The sequence below is a fragment of the Pantherophis guttatus genome, chromosome 3, assembly GCF_059756535.1.
Source record: "Pantherophis guttatus breed Tessera chromosome 3, ASM5975653v1, whole genome shotgun sequence".
NCBI lineage: Eukaryota > Metazoa > Chordata > Lepidosauria > Squamata > Colubridae > Pantherophis > Pantherophis guttatus.
This window is the reverse complement of record NC_142065.1, coordinates 63960406-63983180: the sequence shown is the minus strand read 5'-3', so window position 1 is coordinate 63983180 and position 22775 is coordinate 63960406. Positions and strand designations below refer to the sequence as shown.

Here is a 22775-nt window from a genome sequence, read left to right as displayed (position 1 = left end):
ATAATGCTGGCTGCTCCTATCTTTCTTGATTGCATTGAAACAAGTAAGATGTTCCGTATTTAATTAAAAGCATAGATTTGAGGCAACTATAAGGCAAGAATGCAGATCCTTAGGGATGGTGGCCAGGCCCAAGCTTTTAACATACCAACCGAAAAATTGCCACAGCATCTGGGAATAGTCATTATGTTTCTTTATCACTTTAATTCCTTTTGTATGGAACAACACAATTTGCTAAAGGAAAAAAAAAGCCTCGTATTAACCTAAAAGGAACTATAATTGAAAATGTTTGCATTACACTGGAACAGAACCACGTCCTCTGTACTTTTACACATCAGCCTGCTGTTCAATCCTGTTCATCTGGAATGGTCGATGTTCAAGAGAACACCCCCATATTAATAATATTTGTTACCATTCTCCTATCACTGTGGAAACATAAAAATCACTGCCATCCTACACCTGAGCTACAGATATTCGCCACTAGAAAATATATAGAAAAATATATCTTTTTAAGTTATGGAAGGGTTATTACGTCTGTCCTTATACAGAAAAGTTTGATTTTGCAGGACATGAGAAAGAGGCAGAAGGGAACAATTCAAATGACAGAAAATATAAAGACACCATTCATTTATTCATTCAATTTGTGTAGCTGCCAATTTCACATATGTGACTGGGTGGATTGTGTAGTTAAAAAAAATGCACAAAAAATACAAAACAATACAGGTAGTTATTTGATTTACAACTACGACTGAGACCAGAATTTCTGATACTAAGTGATGTCAATGTTAAGTGTTGTATCCAGTGGTGAAAAGTAAAATTTGTTACTACCGGTTCTGTGGGCGTGGCTTGGTAAGGGGGGGGTAATAAGGCTGAGTGGGCGTGGCCAACTATTTTTTTTTAAGTTTTAAAACCATTTTTTTCTACAACTTCTTTGGCTGAAGAGGTTGTAAAAAAATGCTTTTAAAGCCTCTGACGATCCCAGCTGATTTGCCTGATCGGCAGAGGCCTTCCTTTTTTTAAAAAACATTTTTTCTATAACCTCTTTGGCTGAAGAGGTTGTAGAAAAAATGCTTTTAAAAGCCTCTGATGATCCCAGCTGAACCGTGCGATCACAGAGGCTTTTGTTTTTACTTTTAAAAGCATTTTTTCAGCCAAAGAGGTTGTAGAAAAAATGCTTTTAAAAATTAAAGAAAAGCCTCTGATGATTGTGTGGCTCATCTGAGCAATGGGGGGGGGGGCAGGGATTTTTGCTACCAGTTCTTCGAACCACCTGCCTCCATCGCTATCGGATTGGGCGATCTGGTCCAAACTGGGAGCATTTCACCCCTGGTTGTATCCAATTTTATGATCTTTTTTTTTTTTTTTGCCATAGTCATTAAGCAAATCACCACAGTAGTTAAGTGAAACACACAGTCATTAAGCAAATTCATTGACTTTACTTGTAGGAAAACAGCTGGAAAGGTTGCAAATGGTGATCATGTGACCATGAGATGCTGCAAAGATTGTAAATCCATGATGTTTGCCAAGGGCTTGAATTTTGATCATGTGACCACAGGGAAGTTGCAATGGTCATAAGTGCAAGGACTGGTCACAAATAACTTTTTTCAGCACCACTGTAACATTGATTGCTCACTAAGCAAATGGTTGTAATGTAAGGACTATCTGTAACAACAAAAACAATTAAGGCATATTAAAACTATTTTTAAAAACCATAAAAAAGAGTGCAGCAGTTAGTAATCTAAATTAATCTAAGCAGGTTGTGGCTTGCTGGTACTCTAGAACAAGCTTCTCCATCTGATGCTTATTATAGCTGTGCTAACCAGATGTGTTAAGTACCAACTCCCTTCATCCTTGCCATTGTGGTTCCTATTTGCAAAAGAAAAAATGTAGAGAAAGTAGTAACAAAATGGACAATATGACTAGGGCCCAAATAAAAAGGCTAGTTCTGGAGAAGGAGCAATGTAAATAAACATAGGGTGATTTTGGTTTATAATTGAGTGCCAGGAATTGTCCTTAGTATATTGATGTCCTCTAGAATTTTAAACTGGAGGAAACATTTATATAAATTAACCAGTTTGACTTAATCCATTCAGTGCACACGCCAAATTGTACAGATTTTTAAAATCTGTTACTTGCTTTGTAACTAAGAAAATAGAACATTTTAAACACAAAGCAGATCAAAGGCAGTCCTGTATTGTATGTTTTCACTGGGAGATATTTTAGAAACATTGCAGATACACAGCAGTAAGCTCCTTCACAGCTAACCAGCCAACAGCAAAAATTGGGTCAGGGTGACATTTCTTTAATGTTCCAAATGAATGTTTCCATGATATTAATTAGGGAGTTGTTATAGCACTGAAGGTTACTTCCCTGATTTTACGAGAGCATAGTGACTGTTGGGCGCTGCAGAATGAGGCTGAGTGTCATGAATTGCTATACACAATTAATTTTGCTGTCATTTCTCTAGTTCCTGTTTCTTCATGCAAATATAAATGCGTTATGTGAAGCTGGCCAGATAGGGATTGACTACATCCGTGATGGGCAAAATCTTTTGGGACTGGAAACTGTAACACTGGTGGCAGGCAAAAAAATAAACAATCTTTCATTGAACGGAGAAGTTGGTTGATTTGACGACTTCCTAGTGGGTTGTGTTGGTATACTTAGTAATGTTGAGTTAATAGTCTAATGCTTATACACAAAACAGTGATATTAATTACTGAGTTCTCCATGTATTTAGAAGAATTTTAACAAGCGTGAATCCTTTCCCAATTATAATTGGAAATGGCTGATTAATGTATTTTCTACAGAGCAATTAAAAATGCATGTTTTTACTTAGTATTCACCAGTAGTTAAGAGAAATCAAGTAGCTGCGAAATAAGAGAATGATATAAAAACAGAATTCCAAATTTCACAAGAGAGATCAAACTTAAATGTTAGGAATATAATAAGACTCTCAAATGTTGGACAGGTTATTCAACAGGTCTTTTATTGCCATACTTGGATACAGAGACTTGAATCTTAAGATCTTCTAAATGAAAACCATGTATTTATCCTGGGGCTGTAGGCCTTCCTGAATTCTACATTAGGAAGAGGAACTCCATGTATTGATTAAGGTATTCCAGGGCTAATTAAATTTGAATAGAACTTGTCAGCTATCAAATTAGTCATTTTACCTTGGAGAATGTTTTAGGAAACTTAAGACAGAATTGTGATTCCATTCGCAGTCCTACATTCTGAAGACTTGATGAGTTTGAAGATCAGTAGCAGCCTCCCCAAAATTAATATTCTCAAGATATGTTAGGACTTTTCCCAAAATTCACAGCCAACTTAGAAGGTGGTATTGCTTCAGTCTCCGCAGAGTATGGATGACTTTGAAATGTTATTTCAGGTAGCTTCTACCTGAGTGTGCACAGATAATACATGCAAAAAGTAAAGCACTTCTCTTTCCAGTTGAAAAATGTTTCTTTACCATCTGGACAGCAGAGTTATAGGAGATAAGTGTTTGAGCATGATTGCAAGGGTCCAAAGTCAAGCTTTTTGCAGAACGTTTTATATATCTTGCATGTTGCTGTGTGGAAGAAGTCACAAACTGGGCCATAGAAACATTGAAAAACATTTTGTCCAGGTTTTTTTTTGTTGTTGTTTGTTTCCTTTCTTCCTAAATTTTGCATTGTAGTGGCTCATGAGCTCCAGCTCTTTGAGGGAATGGATAAAAAATAGAGAACATTTGTTTTCTGACAATGGTATTTACTTTTTACATTAAATACCTAGATTCTGTGTTATATGATTTTTAAAAAGTCATACTGGTTTTAGGCCAACAAATACAGGAGTAGATCTATACGACATAGAATTGATTATGCAGATGCTTTTTTTTTACTTTGTTAGTTGTTATGGTATATGTTAAATCAAATCATTAAATCATTAATTGCTTCCAGAACAATGAGATCAGAATAAAATATTTCTGTCTCATAAATTATCCATTTATGCTTATAGATTATAGTCTTTTCCCACCCTGGATTAACACGTTTTGCTGTTTATTTATTTATACTCTTGCAAACATTCAGAAAGATATTTCTTGTTTCCATTGTAATTCAATTAACGTTATTGCACTTCCACATAGAACACTTAAGTTGTGGGCTGAGTATGGGAACTTTTTAAATGTGTGATAAATGGAAGAGAGAATAATGGCTCCCTTGAGTTTAGAGGCTGGGAGGAAGATTAGGCAAGACTCTGGTGCATGTGGCTTATATAATCGGGAAATCAAGTCAGCTATTTTTCTTTCTTTCTTTCTTTTTTCGCAGCCAAATTTGTTTATATAAATAGGGTAAATCAACACTACCATTTTTTTATGGAGACTGAAACCCTCTAGAAATTAACAAGTTATGCAATTTAAAGTGGGGAAGAGTACTTGCTTCCATAATCTGGAGGGAAGCCTCAGCATTAAAAAAATATTCAGCTTTGTTTTGATTTCATATAAATTAGACTAGAATCAGAAAACTCATCCAGGTTTTAAAACACATTGATACTATAGGCCCAAGTAGGTTCAAATATGATCCAAAAGTAGCACCAAGAGTATTGAGAAGTCCCCAAATCAAGGCAGAAACTCTCAGAAAAATAGAGTATTCTTAAATCTTAAAAATTCATAAACTTAGCTCTGGGATGATAGTGATGGTAAGTAGAAATACAAATGTCCTTACCTTTTCCTGGAATCTTGGTGATGAGAAAGGGGGATATTTTTTTGAAGATATCTACTTTGTGAAATACCGAAGGAGGTCCCTACTGTCACCGTACTTCTTTAAAAAAAATACATAACTACATAAAACCACTGGGGGACATCATACATCAGCATTGGGTTTAGTGTCATAAATATGCTTGTGATACCAAGCTATCCATCTCAACCTTGATAGAAATGCTGACCCAGTACTTGGAGGCTGTCAGAGCCCGGATTAGAAGATTTTGGTTTTGTGGGCCAATCTATTCCAGGGAAATACCATATTAGATTTTGAATAGTTACATTCCTCCTTTAAGAAATGGTTTGCATTGTGGAGGTCCTCCTGGACTCACAACTCCTGCTCAGTCAGCAAGTGAGAGGGGAACAGCCATCATAACTTTGAACGGTCACTAAACAACTAGTCATAAGTCAAGGACTATCTGTAGTTGGAACAGGCAGTTGAAGCACCTCTATAGTTGTAGGTGCAGCAAGACTACCAAGAGTCCAAAATTTCATCTTGTGACCCTGGGGGCATTGCAACAACTATAATTTCAGGGATCGGATGTAAGTATCATTTGTTCAGAGCTGCCATAACTTTGAACAGTCACTGAATTACTGGTTGTAACTTGAGGACTAGCTGTTTAAGTAAAGCAGATAAATAAATAGAAACCCACTTTTCCCATATATGATGATCTCTTTCATTTGAACCCTTTCCTAACCTAGTTTGAAGCACATGGGTTTGGGTAATAAATGCTGAAGGAAGAACGCTGTAATCTGATATCAGAATCGTTTCTGGTTGTATTTGTACTCTTAAGCAGTTGTTCTCCATGGCTTGCTTTAAGCCAAAGTGCCTGTGGGCTGCACTCTTATGTTTAAGGGCTGCAATTTTGTCATGGTACATTTTCAAGGAAAATCATAGATTAGTCATGGTATTTTAAACAAAAATCTACAAAGAGCCTAAGAAAAACATGAAAAGTTATTCTTTTTCCTCCTATGAGATTATATGAGAGTTCATAGCATACATGGACACATGGTTATTTTGTTTTATTTTGATTATTAGTTAATCAAATTTATATAGCTGCTCATCCTACAAGAAGTGACTCTGGGTGGCATACAATGATCAGTAAAAAAAACAATATTTACATAGAATCAGACATTAAAAATAGAAAAATCAGCATTAAAAATGGAGATGATTAAAACTGAAAATATATACAAACCTAAGCAGAGAGAGTACATCCATCTCAATATTAGGTAACTTATTTATCAACTACTTTTAAAATTTTCTAATAGTTTGTAATTTCTTCTTATATTCTCCCTTAAATGTAATTTCTTCCACAACCAGATCTTCCCCAGAACTTTTCAGTAAATAACTTTCAATTTCCTTATATCCCTTCTTGCATGATAAAGTTAAAATCCAATATACCCCTCATCCCTGAGAGTAGGCTGTTCTGGAGCAACTATTTAAATCCTTACATTTTCTTTACCTTTTGAACTTTTCATCATCTTTCATATCTTTATTTGCCTTGTGATCGGGCGAGGATCCATTTCAGCTACCTTTGGTGGGTCACTGGGCTCAATTCCTATCCATACCTGGATTTCAGTTGAGAACTTCAATTCCAAATGACAAGCTATAGGACAAAGTGACCTACACACACACACACACACACACACACACACACACACACACACACACAGTGGAATGATGGGTATAATATATTGATAATACTAGATGAGAATTTGCAGTTACCCGTTGAATTAAGAACCACTGTGATCATGTAATTTAAACCAAATTAAACTCTCTTAGATGTCTATATTTTTAAAGCAGCCACCATAAAAATTACTACTGTTTCATTACTTGAATGTATCACAGACAATACTGAAGACAATTAACAACAACCACAACAACAACAACAAATAGAGCACAGTTATGAAGATTTGGTTTATGGTTTAGATTACACAATGTGTTAAGTCATAATTTAGTAATATGCAGGATGTATTCTGTTACAAAGCTTTATATAGGCAGATCCTTAATTTAAGATGTTTTTCAGCAGTTATTAGATAATGTATATAGTGTAATTCTACAACTGAAAATTTCTTGGTTATTTGCTAAAGAAAGTTAGAAATAAACATAACCACTCATCTATGGTGAATCGCATCTAGACATCCCATCTGGGAATAACTGGGCCTCTTGCCATTCATAGCTGAACTCCCGCAGACTCTTCTGCTAGACAATTTGTGGACAGGTGATTTTTGTTACTCACCTTTGCAGCCATACAATCTGTTTCTTATAGTGTTTTAAAAGATTTTCTAGTTTTTCAAAGTCCTGTAGGAAAAACATTTTTCCTCCGCTGGAAACCCCTCCCTTAATGGAATTTCACTCACTGGAATTTTGGGCCCAAATACGTACAGTGTAAATATCTTCAGTCTTAAAAAAGAATTATTTTTAAGGTCCAAAAACTGAGGATCCCAGAATAAGATCCTAATATTATATTTTCCACTTCTAACTTATATGTTTAATCAGATACTGTAGGCTATGATATGGAACTGGAAAAATGAGTCTTCAGTTAATTATATTCAACACTATTAATAATAATAAAAAAATGAGCCACTGCTTTTAATCAATGACTAGCCATAAAAAGGTGATACCAAATTGTGTCTTCCACAAAGAGTCGTGGTGGCTCAGTGGTTAGAATGCAGTACTGCAGCTAATTCTGTAACTGCCGGCTGCCAGCAGTTTGGCAGTTTGACTTTCACTGGCTTAAACTTGACTCAGCTTTCCATCCTTCCAAGATTGGTAAAATGAAGACCCAGATTGTTGGGGGCAATATGCTGACTCTGTAAACCGCTTAGAGAGGACTGTAAAGCACTGTGTACGGTATATAAGTCTAAGTACTATTCCTATTGCTATTTGTTATCAGCTTTAAATTTTCATGAAAATATTCCCTGTATATGATAAAAGTGTCCTAATAGTCACTATTATGTCATTCTGGGTGGATGGATGATTTTCAGATTTAAGGTGTAAACAGATTTGAAATTCTAATGTACTAATGCGACTGAGATTAATTTCTGAGTTTAGAAATTCATAACTAGTAGCTTGTAAGGTACACTTAAGATACTCAGATGAATTTTATGATTAATGTTTTTCCAGCCTAGGATTTAAAAGTTAAACAGCTGTTCTCTTAATCCCTGTCCAAGTTGCTTCCAGCCATACTTTTATCTACAACTCATTTTGTGATTCTTCAGATATTCTCTGATCTTATTCATCATCCTTGAACTCCAATAACATGCCACGATAAATGCAAGGAAGGAAAAGAGTTGGCTCTCCCTTTGTCTAACTTCTCTTTCTTCGTTTTGCTACTTGTAGAATACTAACATTGTTATTCAAGGAGAAAAAGGCATAAATTATAGAATGGGTAGAAAGAAAGAACACAGGTGAGTTGTCTGGTTAAGAGAGGATTCATCGCTCGAAGAACAGAGAAGTCAGGGTTGATTGAAATGAAGTATTCCATGATTTGTATAGAAATAATGCAGCTGATTTGTATTGAAGAGGACGATGTTATGTCCCCACTCCCAAGTGATCTGGTGATTTGATATTGCAAGTATGACAAAGAGTAGATGTGATTCTATTACCAATCCCATTATCTCATTAATACATACATATACACATATATAGTGGAGGAGAGAACAAGAAAACCTTCATGGAGGTATAATGATTTAGTATGCTAACAAATGGAGAATATTCTTAAATTAACCATAATACAGTTGAGAGGGGTGGGTGGAGTTGTCATCATTTCAGAAATAGATACTTGGTTAGTGATTGCTTGTCTATAGGAGTGTTTGGGCCTAAAAAGTTCTAGCAAGATTTGGCCTACTCTGGCCTACTCTGAGAACTAACTTTGTAAGGTAGTTAAACCCTTTCTCCACAGATAAAGCCAAAAAATAGAAGAAAAAGAATATAGCAGTTTAATAAATAATTTAATCTTAATCTGTCAGTTACCATTATACTATAAACCCCATTCATTTCTAGCTCTGTCACAAATTATACATTATTATCTTTATCCAGAATAGCTGAACCAGCCTGGATTTTCACAGTCCTAATTCTTCAGACTCAGTGATATGCCCTTATTAAGCAACACAGAAAATAACCAATATTGTCCTTTTAAATATGTCTAATATTATGACGGATTAGGATAAAAAGTCCACTTCTATTAAATAAATTGGTTAAACCCATCAGCACTGTGTCAAGTCCCTAACTTTTATATTTAATTTTAGAAGTCAAAACTAAATGTTTTAATTTGACATTATTCTTAACATCATGCTAATTTCTTCCAGATGCCTCCATGGAGAAAAACACTGCAATTTTTGCACAGAAAGCATGCGTTTCAGTGATTTATTCCAAAAGAACTTCTATTTACTGCATTACATTTTCTTCTCAATGAAGCACTTAACAACATGTTTCTCTTTAAGGATCTTACTTAATCATATGGATTTTTTTTTTCAATTTACATTTTCAGTTCTTTAGTACTGTGGCCACAGGACGTTTCTTAAAGTACGTAAATTAAATGCACATGTTGAAAACAAGTTATATACAAGTCCAAAGCACTTTTTGTTGTAAAAGCCTTCGTGGCAGGTAGACAACTGATGGGTACTTCTTTGTTAGTTTGTGGGATAGAATTAAAAGTACTATGAAAACTTAACTTTTTCCATCCAAAATATTACATAATCATCTATTAGAATAATGTAACTTAATTTTTTTTGTACCCTAAATAGCTGAAGGCTGAATGCCTTCAAAACATGAGAGAGAATTAGACAAAAACATACTTTTGGGGAAAGGAGGGTGACTTCTGGGCTGATATTCAACATTTCAATTTAAAAACTCTGTTGGGTTATATTTCAAGTTTTTTTTAAAAAAGTAATTAAAGAGACATTTTTAGAGCTGAATGCAAAATCTTTCAATTTTAAACTTGCCACATTTGAACATCTTATACAGTCATTGTTATACCCAGGAACCCCATTTCTGAAGCATTTAGAGAATCTAGTCTTGGTTTTTCAGACTGCGATATGTATATAATAGAGGCCATAAACAAGACATCACCATAGACATGTCACTGTAAGAAGCTGCAGAACAGTGTCCAGAATATATGCTCTTCTGCTTTTCATTCTTTAATGTCAGAATGGTTTTGAAATTGAACTTTGCATTTTAAAATATACTGCTCAAAAAAATAAAGGGAACACAAGCAGAAGACATCCGAGATCTGAATGAATGAAATAGCCTTATTAAATACTTTGTTCTTTACATACAGTAGTTTATACACTGCTCAAACAACTAAAGGGAACACAAAACTACTGTATGTAACGAACAAAGTATTTAATAAGGCTGTTTCATTCATTCAGATCTCGGATGTCTTCTGCTTGTGTTCCCTTTATTTTTTTGAGCAGTGTATTATCTGCATATTTGCTCAGGTATCCCCTGAAACACTGAGTATCTTAAGTGACTGACAGGACCCCCAAAGTGGTGTACTAAAATTAAAAAGCAAAATCTCTCCTTCAACCCCCCACCAGCAAAGAATTATAAAATTCTTTATTATATTATATTATAATTTATAATTATAAAATAGACTACATACATAATCAATTTTATCTTTTGTATATCAGCTCATTTTGTCATTTTTTTGACAAAAAGCTTTAAAAGGAATAAGTTTTGGGGAATTGCAGATGGGTGAGAGAATGATCAAGCAGAATTGCTAAGTTATCAATTCAGTATTTGATACAGATGATGTTTAATCAATTAGCTGGTATATTAATGTTTCCTGACTTATAATAAATACAAGCAACAGGGCCATGATGGCGAACCTATGGCACATGTAGTCATATTGGTGGGCACATGAGCTCAGCTCAGGTGCGCATTTGCAAGCCAGCCAGCTGATTTTCGAGCCTTCTGGGCCCACCAGAAGTAGGGAAACAGGCTGTTTCCTGCCTCCAGAGGGCCTTGGGGGGGTGGGGAAGGCCCGTTTTTTGCTGTCCCCAGGTTCCAGAGCCTTTCTAGGAGTCTGGGGAAGGCAAAAATGGCCTCCCCCCCAGGGCCCTCCCGAGGCTGGAAATGGCCCACTTTCTGACCATTTCTGGCCGCCGGAGGGCCTCTGGGATGGGGGGGGGGGAAGAAGGCTGTTTTTGCCCTCCCCAGACTCCTAAAAAGGCTCGGGAGACAGCAAAATTGAGCCTTCCGGTCCCACCCGAAGTTGGCAAATGGGCTGTTTCTGGCCTCTGGAGGGCCTCAGGGTGGGGTGGGAAGGGCTGTTTTTGCCCTCCCCAGACTCATAGAAAGGCTCTGGAGCCTGGTGAGAGAGAAAAACAAGCCTATTGGTCCATCATGTGCCAGGAGCATGGGGAGCGTGGGGGAGGGGAGGTCGTGTGGGTGTGGGCACACACATCCCCCCTGCTCCTGGCATGCGATGGCTAAAAGGTTAGCCATCACTGGAATAGGGTATATAGGCTCTTTGAGCCCATTGGCTTTCTTAGTTAGCCATATGTTGCCTTTTATGCAGACCAAGATTTGTTAACTGAGAATATACTGGTTGAACAATCGGGTTCATAAATAGCCAGGAGCTTAGATTCAGATATAATAGTAAGTTTTCAATTGGTGTTACCGTAGCTATTTGTCTAGCAGGAAGAACCAAGGTGGGAGCAAACCAGTGGTGGGTTGCCCCCGGTTCGCACCGGTTCTATAGAACTGGTAGTAAAACCGGCGGAAGGCTCCTCCCACCAACCCTGATGTCATTAGAATGCTTCTGCGCATGCGCGCGCGCGGCCTTGTTGCAAACTGGTAGTAAAGGTAAATAGAACCCACACCTGGAGAAAACATACTGTGTGTAAAAGGTCAGACAAAATTTATTATTCAGTAATTATATGGTTACGCACCAACATTTTTCTAAAGAGTATAAATTTATATAATAAAGAACAAGAGTTCTTGGATTATGATAGGTAAAGAAAAGGAAAAGGAGGAAATGGAAATATAAGCCAACGAACTGTGAAACTATTTGGTTAAACTAAATTTTGACACCTATCAATTCCAATGCTTTTATATGCATTCTTAGATACCTGTTAATATTGCTTCACTTTAACATTATTGAATTTTTCACGAACTCTTAATACAATTATATATATATATATATATATATATATATATATATATATATATATATATATGTTTTCTCAGGTTTTCGCGGGTGTTTGTATGTAGGTCTTTGGTTATTCGGGTCTTCTCCCACGTAAAATTGGAAGTGTCTTGGCGACGTTTCGATGAAGTCTCATTCGTCATCTTCAGGCTGGTGTTCTCGGCTTCGTGCTCCTGGAAGCACGAAGCCGAGAACACCAGCCTGAAGATGACAAATGAGACTTCGTCGAAACGTCGCCAAGATACTTCCAATTTTACGTGGGAGAAGACCCGAATAACCAAAGACCTACATATATATATATATCTTTTTCTTTTTCGTAGGCTTTTATGTGCATGTTCTTTCTAGCCAGGTTTTACCAAGTAAACTAAGTTGTTCTACAGCCCTGGTTCTGTGAAATCTCATTCACAAGTTTCTGGGCCTTTTTTCTGCTGACAAACTGCAACTCTGTGTTGCTCTCTGGGAGACTCAGATAGCTATTTCTGGCTTTTAAGGCGTCATCGGTGAGCCACACACAACTTAGTTTACGTAGGTAAAACCTGGCTAGAAAGAATATGCACATAAAAGCCTACGAAAAAGAAAAAGACGCATTGTACCTTTACAGGGAGGATACCTGAGAAGTGGGTGTGGCTCACCGATGACGCCTTAAAAGGCAGAAATAGCTATCTGAGTCTCCCAGAGAGCAACACAGAGTTGCAGTTTGTCAGCAGAAAAAAGGCCCAGAAACTTGTGAATGAGATTTCACAGAACCAGGGCTGTAGAACAACTTAGTTTACGTAGGTAAAACCTGGCTAGAAAGAATATGCACACACACACACACACACACACACACACACGCATATTCTTTCTAGCCAGGTTCCACCTACGTAAGCTAGGTTGTTATATATATCCTTGTTTGTCTTTTTCTGTTTGCCTTTCCTCGACAGATCTATCATTGTATAATAATGGTCTTCATTGTAGAATAATGCATTGCATTGAACATTTTTTCATATTGTTTTCCCCTTGTTATTTTAAAACTTCAGATGCTTGGAATCCATGATTCTTTTTTAGTTTAATTTTCTTTTGTAACATGCCACACATGTGGTATTTTAGCTTTTAAAATAGTGTGCTATGCTAATCAGCCACTTCTTTTAATTCTCCTCCTCCTGCTGTTGCTTTCTTGTCTTTGATATATTGGTTCTAATACAAAGAGAACCTTTGTACCAAATTGAGTTGAAATTAACAGAAAAGAAACAGAGAGTGGTTATACAACTACAACTATAGTTATTTCTAAAAAGGATGTACAGGAGATTTTTGTAAAACCTGTATTCTTCATTATAATGAGAAGCCTTCGGAATGGGACACAGGTTAGAAAAAGCACCTGGTGTAAGAAAGGGAGAAAAGGAGCTGAAGTCACAAATCTACTGTAAGTCATTGCTCAGTTTCCTGTTTTATTTGAAGAAGTTGGAGCTGTAATCAGTGGTGGATTCCTCCCAGTTCGGTCCGGTTCGGCCAAGCCGGTAGCGGTGACGATATGACATCACCGAACCGGTTCTCCCCTCCCATCCCCCCCACCCACGTTATGCTTACCTTTTATTTGGTCCCACCCCCAATCTATTGCTGCCTCCTGAGTCCCAGCTGATGACTAGAGGGAAAAAAACTGTTTAAACTCTTGCCGCGGGGCTTCAAAGGGCCGTCCTACAGCTGATCAGTGTTAAAAGCAAACAAATGAATCGGGTCGTAAGTGCGAGGACTGGTCGTAAGTGCGAGGACCTTCCAGAAATGACTCTGACCAGCTAGCCACGCCCACCTAGTCACATGACCTCCAAGCCACACCCACAAAATAAGCCACGCCCACAGAACCGGTAGTAAAAAAATTTAGAACCCACCCCTGGCTGTAATGTTATAGTGGATATGTATTGTGTGGTTCATCATATCCAGATCATCAAGAACCTAAAAAAATCTGAAAAGACACGGAAATAAATGACCTGTATTTTTGTTCTAGAGTTGACCTTAGACTAATAAACATCTTTGCTACAGGATCAGTTTGTGGAGCTCTGTGAAATGTTTGATTTTCATTGGGGGGGGGGAATCATTATTCTCTTTTATGGTTAAAAATAATAGAATTTATGTAAACATTGGCCAAGTCATATTAAATGCATATTAAATGTAGATTTTTATTAATTAAGTACTTCAGAAGAAGAAGGAATATTGAGTAGAGCTCAGAAGAATCTCAACTCTTTTGAGAAAACAGAAGATTTCCTATTGATAGCCTTAAATGTTTTGGGAATGAAACATTCAGGTTTTCCATCTGTAGGCTGTCTGAGATGTCAACAGCCAATATGACCTGCTGTTTTCCTTGTAAGTCTATAAATAAAAGGTAGCTTGTTTAACTGATCTTGCTACTGAAAGCAGAAGTGTGTATTAATGAGCTTTCTAATGGCACACTAACTCTATTTACAGTAGTACCCCTATGAAACCTCCTCCTTTACAGTCATAACTCATTTCCAATGAAAATGTGCTCCACCTAATGGCCCCAAATGCTGTATTTTTTATTGGTTTCCTCCCCTTCCTGACAACTGACAGTTGTTCTAGACACCATTGCAATTAAGTATCCTTAGGAACAAATTCAACATTTAACAATGTATTGACATTTATGTTTATATATGCCTTTATGAATTGCTATATAAATTCATGGCCCTGATAATATGGCGTAATTATTTTTGAAAAATTCAGAACAATGTAATTTGTCATTTTTGCTACGTTTTCAGCAAGAAATTGTTTTGTTAAATATTTAATTCAAAATTATGTGTTAAAATGTTCAGTTATAAGAGCTTTGGCATGCAAGGATAATAGAAGCGGGATAGCAACAGGTTTGGAAGTTTTCACAGGATGAAATTGGGTTCTCCAAGTCACAAATGTTTGTATAGATGTTTCTGTTGTCACATTTGCCGACATATGAACCAGTTTTGCATCTATAAAAATTAATATATGACCTTCACAGAATAATGGTGTAAAATAGTCAAATAGTTTCTAAAAAGAATTCTTAATATGTAAACCAATAGATAACATTTATTATTCTTGCAGGCATATTAAATGCGTTGGGTTAAATATGTTTGTGAAGTTTTGCGATTTCTAAATTTGCAATCATGTCTTAATTAAGTAAATATGTGTTAAGTAAAATGTGTGTTTAACTCAGCTAACAAAAAACAATCCATTTGCAGCAGAATTGTACAAGTGCAAAAATTAATACTGTATTGTTATCCCAATTATCAGACTTCAGTAAAATATGAGAGGTAGTCAGGTGAAAGTGAGAAACTGATACCAGATGACCTGGTGATAAAGCCAGAAGCTTTCTAAAATAACAGAAATTATATTATTCATAATAATAATCCAGATTCCTACTCCTCTTTAGAAATGATTTAATAATTCATTCTAAGTGTTTTTATATTCTATATAATACAACTGAAAAATTTCAAAGAAAATAATTTGAAAGTTACTTTTAAAGAAATATAAGATTCAACCATAATAACACATTCTGTGCAGTTGGAGATGGTTATTATTAGATCTGATCTGAAAATCAGTGGGCTTTTGTCATTAAACTTTAAAAAAATTACTCAAAGTGACATGGGTTCATACCTTCAGAGTGAAGACAGTGTGATGCTAGGAACACTGTCTTCAATCTCAAATGTTTATCCTCAGTGACATCATTCATAACAGCCACATTTTATTAGCCATATAGTCATCATGTCATTGTTGTGTTTAGAGTATGATTAATAGTTTGCTCCGTAAGGCCATATGATTCAGGAAGCCTTGCCCTAAATTTGAGCTGTATTCAGCAATGACTTTATAAGCCAATCTTATTTGACTACATGATGACATCACCTTTTTTAAGAAAGAAGAAAGACCAAATTAATGACACCAGTCTAACAGATGTTCACACTTCACATAAGGAGGGCAAGATATAAGATAAATGAGAAAAAGATTGTGGAATCTATTAACTCCTGTTTTGAGTACATTGAAGATGTTTACAGATAAACTGTACTGCACAACTATAATTACTATTTAGTAATGCCACTATTTTCCCCATATTATACTTGTAAGCAATCAGACTGGCTTTGGGAAATCCCCTATAACTAAAATTTAAAAATTGGAGATGGGATATTTTTGTTCATAAATTCAAAGAACTGCAGTCTTTAAAAAAGACAATTTTATTTGCATTCCAAATTTTGTTCATTTGGGAAATGTTATTTTTGTATGTGCTGAAGGCAGAAAATCCAGAACAAGCTGTACTCCTTTTTTCTTAATGAATTAGAATATCCACATCAGGAGAGTTATCCTGCAAAATCTGTATTTTATAGGATTTCTCCCCCTGATCTTCTGGCATGTTGCTGCATTGTTTTCAGTGGAATTGTGCCAGAATCAGCAACAAGTTCAGCAGTCAGGGAAAATCATGCTTGCATACTGCAAAATTTAGTTACTCCAAAGAAACAGCAGCAAAATGGTTGTCATCAGATCTAAGAGCTGGAAACAACACAATGGATCATTTGGCTTAGAGATTGCCAATTGGCAGTCCGTGAATCAATTGTGGCTTGCAAAGCACTTTTATCTTGCCGCATCACCAAATTTGAAATCAAGACTTGTAACTCTTTTGATATGTTTTTTTTATTCCAAAAGCATAAAATTGTTTTCAATGAAATATTTTATATGTGATTATACATTGCTGCTTAGATTTTCCTATTAATACAATCTCTGACTGGTTGTGTGTATCAATATATGGGTAGGACATAATATGTTTTGAAATGTACAAATCTGTGTATTTTATAGGAAGGCTATTATTGTCAGCCAGTTTGCTATAAAGACATCAAACTCTATTCATGTAAGTTTTTAGAATCAGATGAGTTACCAGATGGAAGTCTTGGATGTCATCTTAGAGCTCTTTTCTATGGTATTTGAGAATTTATGGAGAATATGTATAATGCCAAAGGCAAATATTTTTCTTGTCTTCATAAAGATGATCCACTTAACTATAGATGAGTCAGTGATCTACTGGAGCAGAATTCATGACACTGAAATAAGTCTCTTAAGAGTTTCATCATGTGACCTACTCTAACCATTATTGATGTCAGAGTGCATGAGTCTACCATCAGAAAGCAGTTGCACTAACTAGATCTGTATAGGAAATGTACCAGGAGGAAATCTTTGCTGTCCAAAAAGAACATCAGGGCAAATTTGTTCATGAACACCTAGGCAAAAAGCAAGAAGTCTGCAACAACATGCTCTGGATAGTACCAGAAGACATGTTTGGTGAAAAATAAAAATAGCAGTTCACCAAAAGGACCAGATATCAATTATAAAGTATGATAGTAAAAATGGTTCATCATCACTATGGTTTAGGGCTACTTTTCTGCATCAGGGCCTGCACAGCTCATCATTGTAAAATCCATTACGCATTTTCAATGTACCAGAGGGTGCCTAAGGATAATGCAAGAGCATCTGTCAGAAGATTGAAGCTCAACTGAAAATGACAATAACCCTAAATATTCCATTCAATCTCTCAAGCATTGTCTGACACAAAAAAAGGGGGGGGGGAGGGAATGAAGGATTCTGGGATAGCTAAGTCCAAGCCCAGATCTAAATTCCACCAAGATGCTGTGGATTGATTTGACATGGTTGTGCATACAAGAAACTCCTTCAACGTTGTATAGTTGAAAAGATTCTGGATGGAGGAATGGGGAAAAAAAATACCTCCCAGCCGATATCAGAGACTGTTAGACAGTTATAAAAAATGCCTATTTGAGGTAGTTTCTGCTGAAGGGGCAATACCAAGTATAGACTCATAGGTGTATCCCTTTTTGTAGAGAAAAAAATGGCAAATCTTTTTTTTTTATGAATAAATAATTGCAGTTTTTCATACTTTTTTTGTTCAGTTACATATCTTTCACATACTTTTGAATGAAGATAAAATATGTATACTGTATGTCACATGTCAAAAAAAACTTTACATGGAGTGCACCTACTGGTACTTTTTCACATGATAATAAATTGCCTTGGGATTCTCCTTTCCTTTGGATGTTTAAATCGATTAAATAAATAATACTAATTATCCTATACCAGTAGTAATGGCACAGTGAGGGAGTAGATAATATTCAAAAAGATTCCTTCTACCTCTTTAATATAGTGATTCTTATGAATTTATGGAGGACATGTGCATCAAGTCTGTTCGCATAGAATACTCACTATTTACCTTTAAATTGGGACGAACATATCTCCAAATACTCAGAGAAGAGGAATAAAAGAGTTTCTGCTTCCTATGTGTAATTATACGAAAGCCTTCTGATTACCCATTATAAGAATTAAAATGCTGGAATAAGATGGGCCTTAAATGGCCCAGCAGGACTTATTTTTTTAATGTTCTTGTGTGTTATTTAAAGATTAGTCTTTTGGTTTGGAGTCATTGTTGTCTGCTTCATTTAATAGCAATAGCATTTAGCCTTGTATACCGCCTCATAGTGCTTTACAGCACTCTCTGGGTGGTTTGCAACGTAGAAGCATTATTTGCACATTGCCTCCAACAATCTGGGTCCTCATTTTATCAACCTCGGAAGGATGGAAGGGTGTCAACCTTGAGCTGGTCAGAATCACACATCAGGCTGTGGGCAGTTTGTAATACTGCACTTTAATCATTGCATCACCTTTTTGTAACATTAAGGGGAACTTCTCCCCTTTTTTCCCCTTCTGTGTCCAGTTACCTCTGTGGTGAATGTATTCCGGATTCCCTGACAGGACCAAAGTGCATTCCAGAGGAGCAAAAGACAGCAAAGTTTAGATAGTACAGAAGAAAGAGAGTTAAGACAGCTCCTTCCTAGTAACTCTCAAGAGTATGCTGTATGTTTAATGGTGTAAGTTTTCTGCTTTAGTTTGGAAAGATTTCTGACTACAGGTGAGGAACAATAAAGGAAACTGGTTAGAAGAACCTCAACATGTCTTTCTTGGTTACTGAAGTGCAGCACCTCTTTTTTATGGCCATATCTGTGTCCAGTATTGTCCCCTACTGTATCCCCCCTATTTCTCTTCCGGGTGCAGCTGTTCTTCTGTTTTGTTGATTTATATGTTTTTCTTTTCCCTTCTCCTCATCTTCTTCCCTTTTTGCTAGAGTCAAAGGAAATGGAATTAAGACAGAATCACAAGGAAAGTAAAAATGATAGGATTCTAGGCAGGTGTTTTTACACTTTCATATCAGTCATTTCTAAATCAGCTTTGAAATGTTAACATTGTCAAGCATATTTTTATTGCAGGATTGAAGTAAATTGCACAGTTGTACATTTGTTAGCCAGTAGAAACAGTAGAAATTTTATTTCTAAAATTCCTCTCTAAAATATATTGAATATATCTGTGTTTATGCAATGACATTAATCTTGCATATTGAATCTCAGCAAAGGCATCATATTTCAAGCAGTAATTTCATCTCCAAATATAACTCTGAATTTTAGGTCAGCTATTTCCTCAGTTTTAATACAATTTATCTCTGTGGAATATCAGTCCATCCTTAATGGATATAATTGTTGCCTTTTGTGCTCTGGAGAGGGCCACACAGTAAATTCTTGTAAGCATAATCAGGCTTTTACAGCATAGGCATGACACAAGTATTCCTCTCATCTGTGCACCACACTTTGCAAGCAAGCCATCATAGTGACATATTCTTTTATAGCCCCTTGATCTTTCTGTTGTCTCTCAAAAATTGCAGAGGGCCGTTTACATCATGTCTTAAATAGGTCTGAAATTCCTGTGTGGAGTTCCCAGTACTTTGCTTTTTTCTTACTAGCATCAGGAGAATCAGTACAATAAATCTACCTTACCTAGTCCTAGTCAAAGCAAAAAGAAGGAAAAACAAAGACCTCCAATATTGGCATTTGTATTTAGGATTTCAGATCAGAATAACAGAACCACAGAATTGGAAGGGACCTTGGAGGTCTTCTAGTCCAACCCCCTGCTCAATCAGGAGACTTATACCATTTCAGACAGGTGGTTGTCCAGTCTTTTCTTAAAAACCTCCAGTGATGAAGCATCTTCAACTTCTGAAGGCAAGCTGTTCCACTGGTTAATTGTTCTCAATTTCTCCTTAATCCCAGATTGCTTCTCCTGATCGACAGCATGAGGGTCCAAGAATGGGATCTTTCCTTTCTGCCCAGAGACCAAGATTAAAAATAGCAGCCACGCCCACTTTGCGTCTGTTCTGATCCAGTTTTCGACTCAGTCTTGCCCAAGAGAGACACTTTCTAGATAGGACATTAAGCTTATAGAATTAAAAAGCAAAAAGAAATACAAAGGCAACCACAAAAACCCGGCAAAAATCATTAAAACAAAAAAAGGATTAAACTATTAAAAACAATCTGGGGAGAACACTGTTCATTTTCCTAGAAATATTTAACTGTCCCTTTACATCTCTAGATCCCCAGGCTAGATGACAGAGCCATGTCTTCAGTCATTTCTAGAATACCAACCAGGTCAGGGCAAATGTTACTGTCAGACTGCAGTACTGTCTCAAAATTAAATTAAATTATCTTTCGCTGTCCTCTGCTCACTCTATGGCAGTGTTGCAACGCTGACAGTTACCTCAGAAGGAATAATGTTCCTTTTTTAAAATAGTAATTATATTAAAAATCATAACTACAATGATACAAAACTAATGCAAACTAAAAGATTGAAAGTGTAGAACAGAAGGAGAAAGTAGGAAAGAAGGAAAAAAATAATCTAGTAAAGAAAAAGAAATATATACAGAAATGACTTCCCCTTTATCTCAACAAGTATCAACAATTAAATAACCTACCACCTTCTCTTAAAATACAACAAATGTTCTCTTCTGCCCATATCCCATCTCTTATTTATAAACAGATCATTAAAAACCTCATCCCTTCAGTTCTGATCAGCAAAAGTCTATTAAGGTTTTAACAGAGATTACATACCTATTTTAACATTGATCAAATAAACCACCTTTATATTCCTTCAATTTACTTTTAACAGTAATCATCTTTAGTCCCTTCAAATAATGTCTTAGAATTTAATTTCTTATCAATTTTTCTTTGTCCCTTCTCATAAAATTCTGCAAAGCTTTAACATTAAAGTCTCTTTTGTAAATCTGATATAGGAAAATTATCCAAGTTACTCTCATGGTTGTTATTTGTATATTCCTTTTAATTATTAGACATCAACTGATTTCTTTTGTATGTCCAAATGTCCAATTTGTATATTCCGTATCATTCTTGTAAGCTGTAATTTTTAGATCCACTTTCAGATCAGTCTCAATCTTGTCAGGTAAAACTTGTTATTCTTCCATAACATCACTGAAACACATTCTGTATTCACACAGTTGAATAGAGGCAGATATTCTTAAAATTAACTTTTGGTCCCATTGTTCAAAAATATCCTTCAGTATGTTCAAGAATTAAAATATTTTGCTTTCTTCTTTATTAACAAGTCAAATTTAAGGCTTCTTCTTGCAGCGTCTTCAGGCTACACGCCAGCCGGCACAGTGTGGAAAAAAGACACCAACTGATTGGTTGAACCGTCTGACAGCTCCGTATAACAGGAGCTGTCTGGCAGAATATTGGTTGCCCTTCTACAGCTGTTCTGGTTAGATGTTAGTGTTAGTCAATAAATGTTAGCTGGTTACTAAGTCTCCGCCTTGTCTCAGTCTGTCCGGTTGTCTGTTCCACGACAGAATATTTCTCCTTTAATTATAATCTTTATTTCCAAGCTTCAATGTCTTGTCCTCTCATTTTTTTAAAGAATGCAGAACAAGACTAGTTTCCCATTTTTTTTAAAAAATATTTTTTTTATTTTTTAAAAAACATAAACATAAAATACATCTTTTAAGAACGAAGTCTTAACTGGACCCTTAGTTCATCCAAAATCAAAGTTTTAATTACCCCTTTGCTGTTTATGCCATAAAAAACTAAGTTCTTAAACTTGTAGTTAAAACCTCTTATTGCTAAAGATTGAAGGAAACTCATCCGATGTTGTAAAACCTGTATATACAAAAGTTCCTAATATCTGAATATCAGTTAACAAGCAATTTCCAAAAGTGAAATAAGACAAGGAAGTAAGCTAACCCAATGTCCTTAAAGGAGCCAATGTTGAATTGAATAAGTAACTATTCCCTCGTCATTCTGAGCAGCCAATCTACTGGTGATCGTTGCATTGCAGTTTCCTTGCAAGGAGGGTGCATTTGTGGGTGGCCTCATTTTATCAGCAACTTCATTTCAAAGGGACAAGTGTCAGGCAGGGGTGAAATCTAAAATTTGTTATTACCAGTTCTGTGGGCGTGGCTGGGGGGGGGATGTGACTGGGTGGGCGTGGCCAACTTTTTTTTTTTAACTTTTAAAAGCATTTTTTCGGCTGAAGAGGTTGTAGAAAAAATGCTTTTAAAAGTTAAAAAACAGCCTCTGGCATGGCGGGGGAGGCGCAGGGATTTTTTTCTACCAGTTTTCTGAACCACCCACCACCATCGCTACTGGATTGGGCGATCCGGACACAACCGGGAGCATTTCACCCCTGGTGTCAGAGGTGACTCACTCTCTAGGAGTCTCTGAAGGCTGGGGACAGCAAAAAAGTCACTTCCTTTCCCACTGGGAGTTGGGAAATGGGCCGTTTCAGGCCTCCGGAGGGCCTCCGAGGGAGTGGGAAAGGCTGTTTTCGCCTTCCCCAGATGCACAGAGAGGCTCTGGAGCCAGGTGAGAAAGAAAAACGGGCCTTCCCCACCCCCCACCCCCAGGCCCTCTGGATGCAGGAAACAGCCTGTTTCTCTACTTCTGGTGGGCCCAGAAGGCCTGAAAATCAGCTGGCCAGCGCTCGCATGCGCACCAGAGCTGAGCTGGCGTGCCCACTGATATGGCTATGTGTGCCACCTGTGGCAT

At 36.5% G+C, this 22775-nt stretch overlaps 1 protein-coding gene and 1 long non-coding RNA gene across 6 annotated transcripts in view; one reads left to right on the top strand and one right to left on the bottom strand.

Annotated features, from left to right (window-relative positions):
* GLIS1 (GLIS family zinc finger 1) overlaps positions 1–22775 on the top strand; it is a 222662-nt gene that overhangs the window by 147353 nt on the left and 52534 nt on the right. The window lies entirely within an intron of this gene.
* Positions 2958–8844, bottom strand: LOC117664254 (uncharacterized). 2 transcript variants are annotated; one of them, XR_004590975.3, is made up of 3 exons: positions 6970–7439; positions 6182–6353; positions 2958–3692 (listed from the first exon to the last, which is right to left on the bottom strand). It is a non-coding gene; the product is annotated as an uncharacterized LOC117664254 (long non-coding RNA). The 2 variants fall into 2 exon arrangements; XR_015733107.1 differs by having other exon boundaries at positions 6193–8844.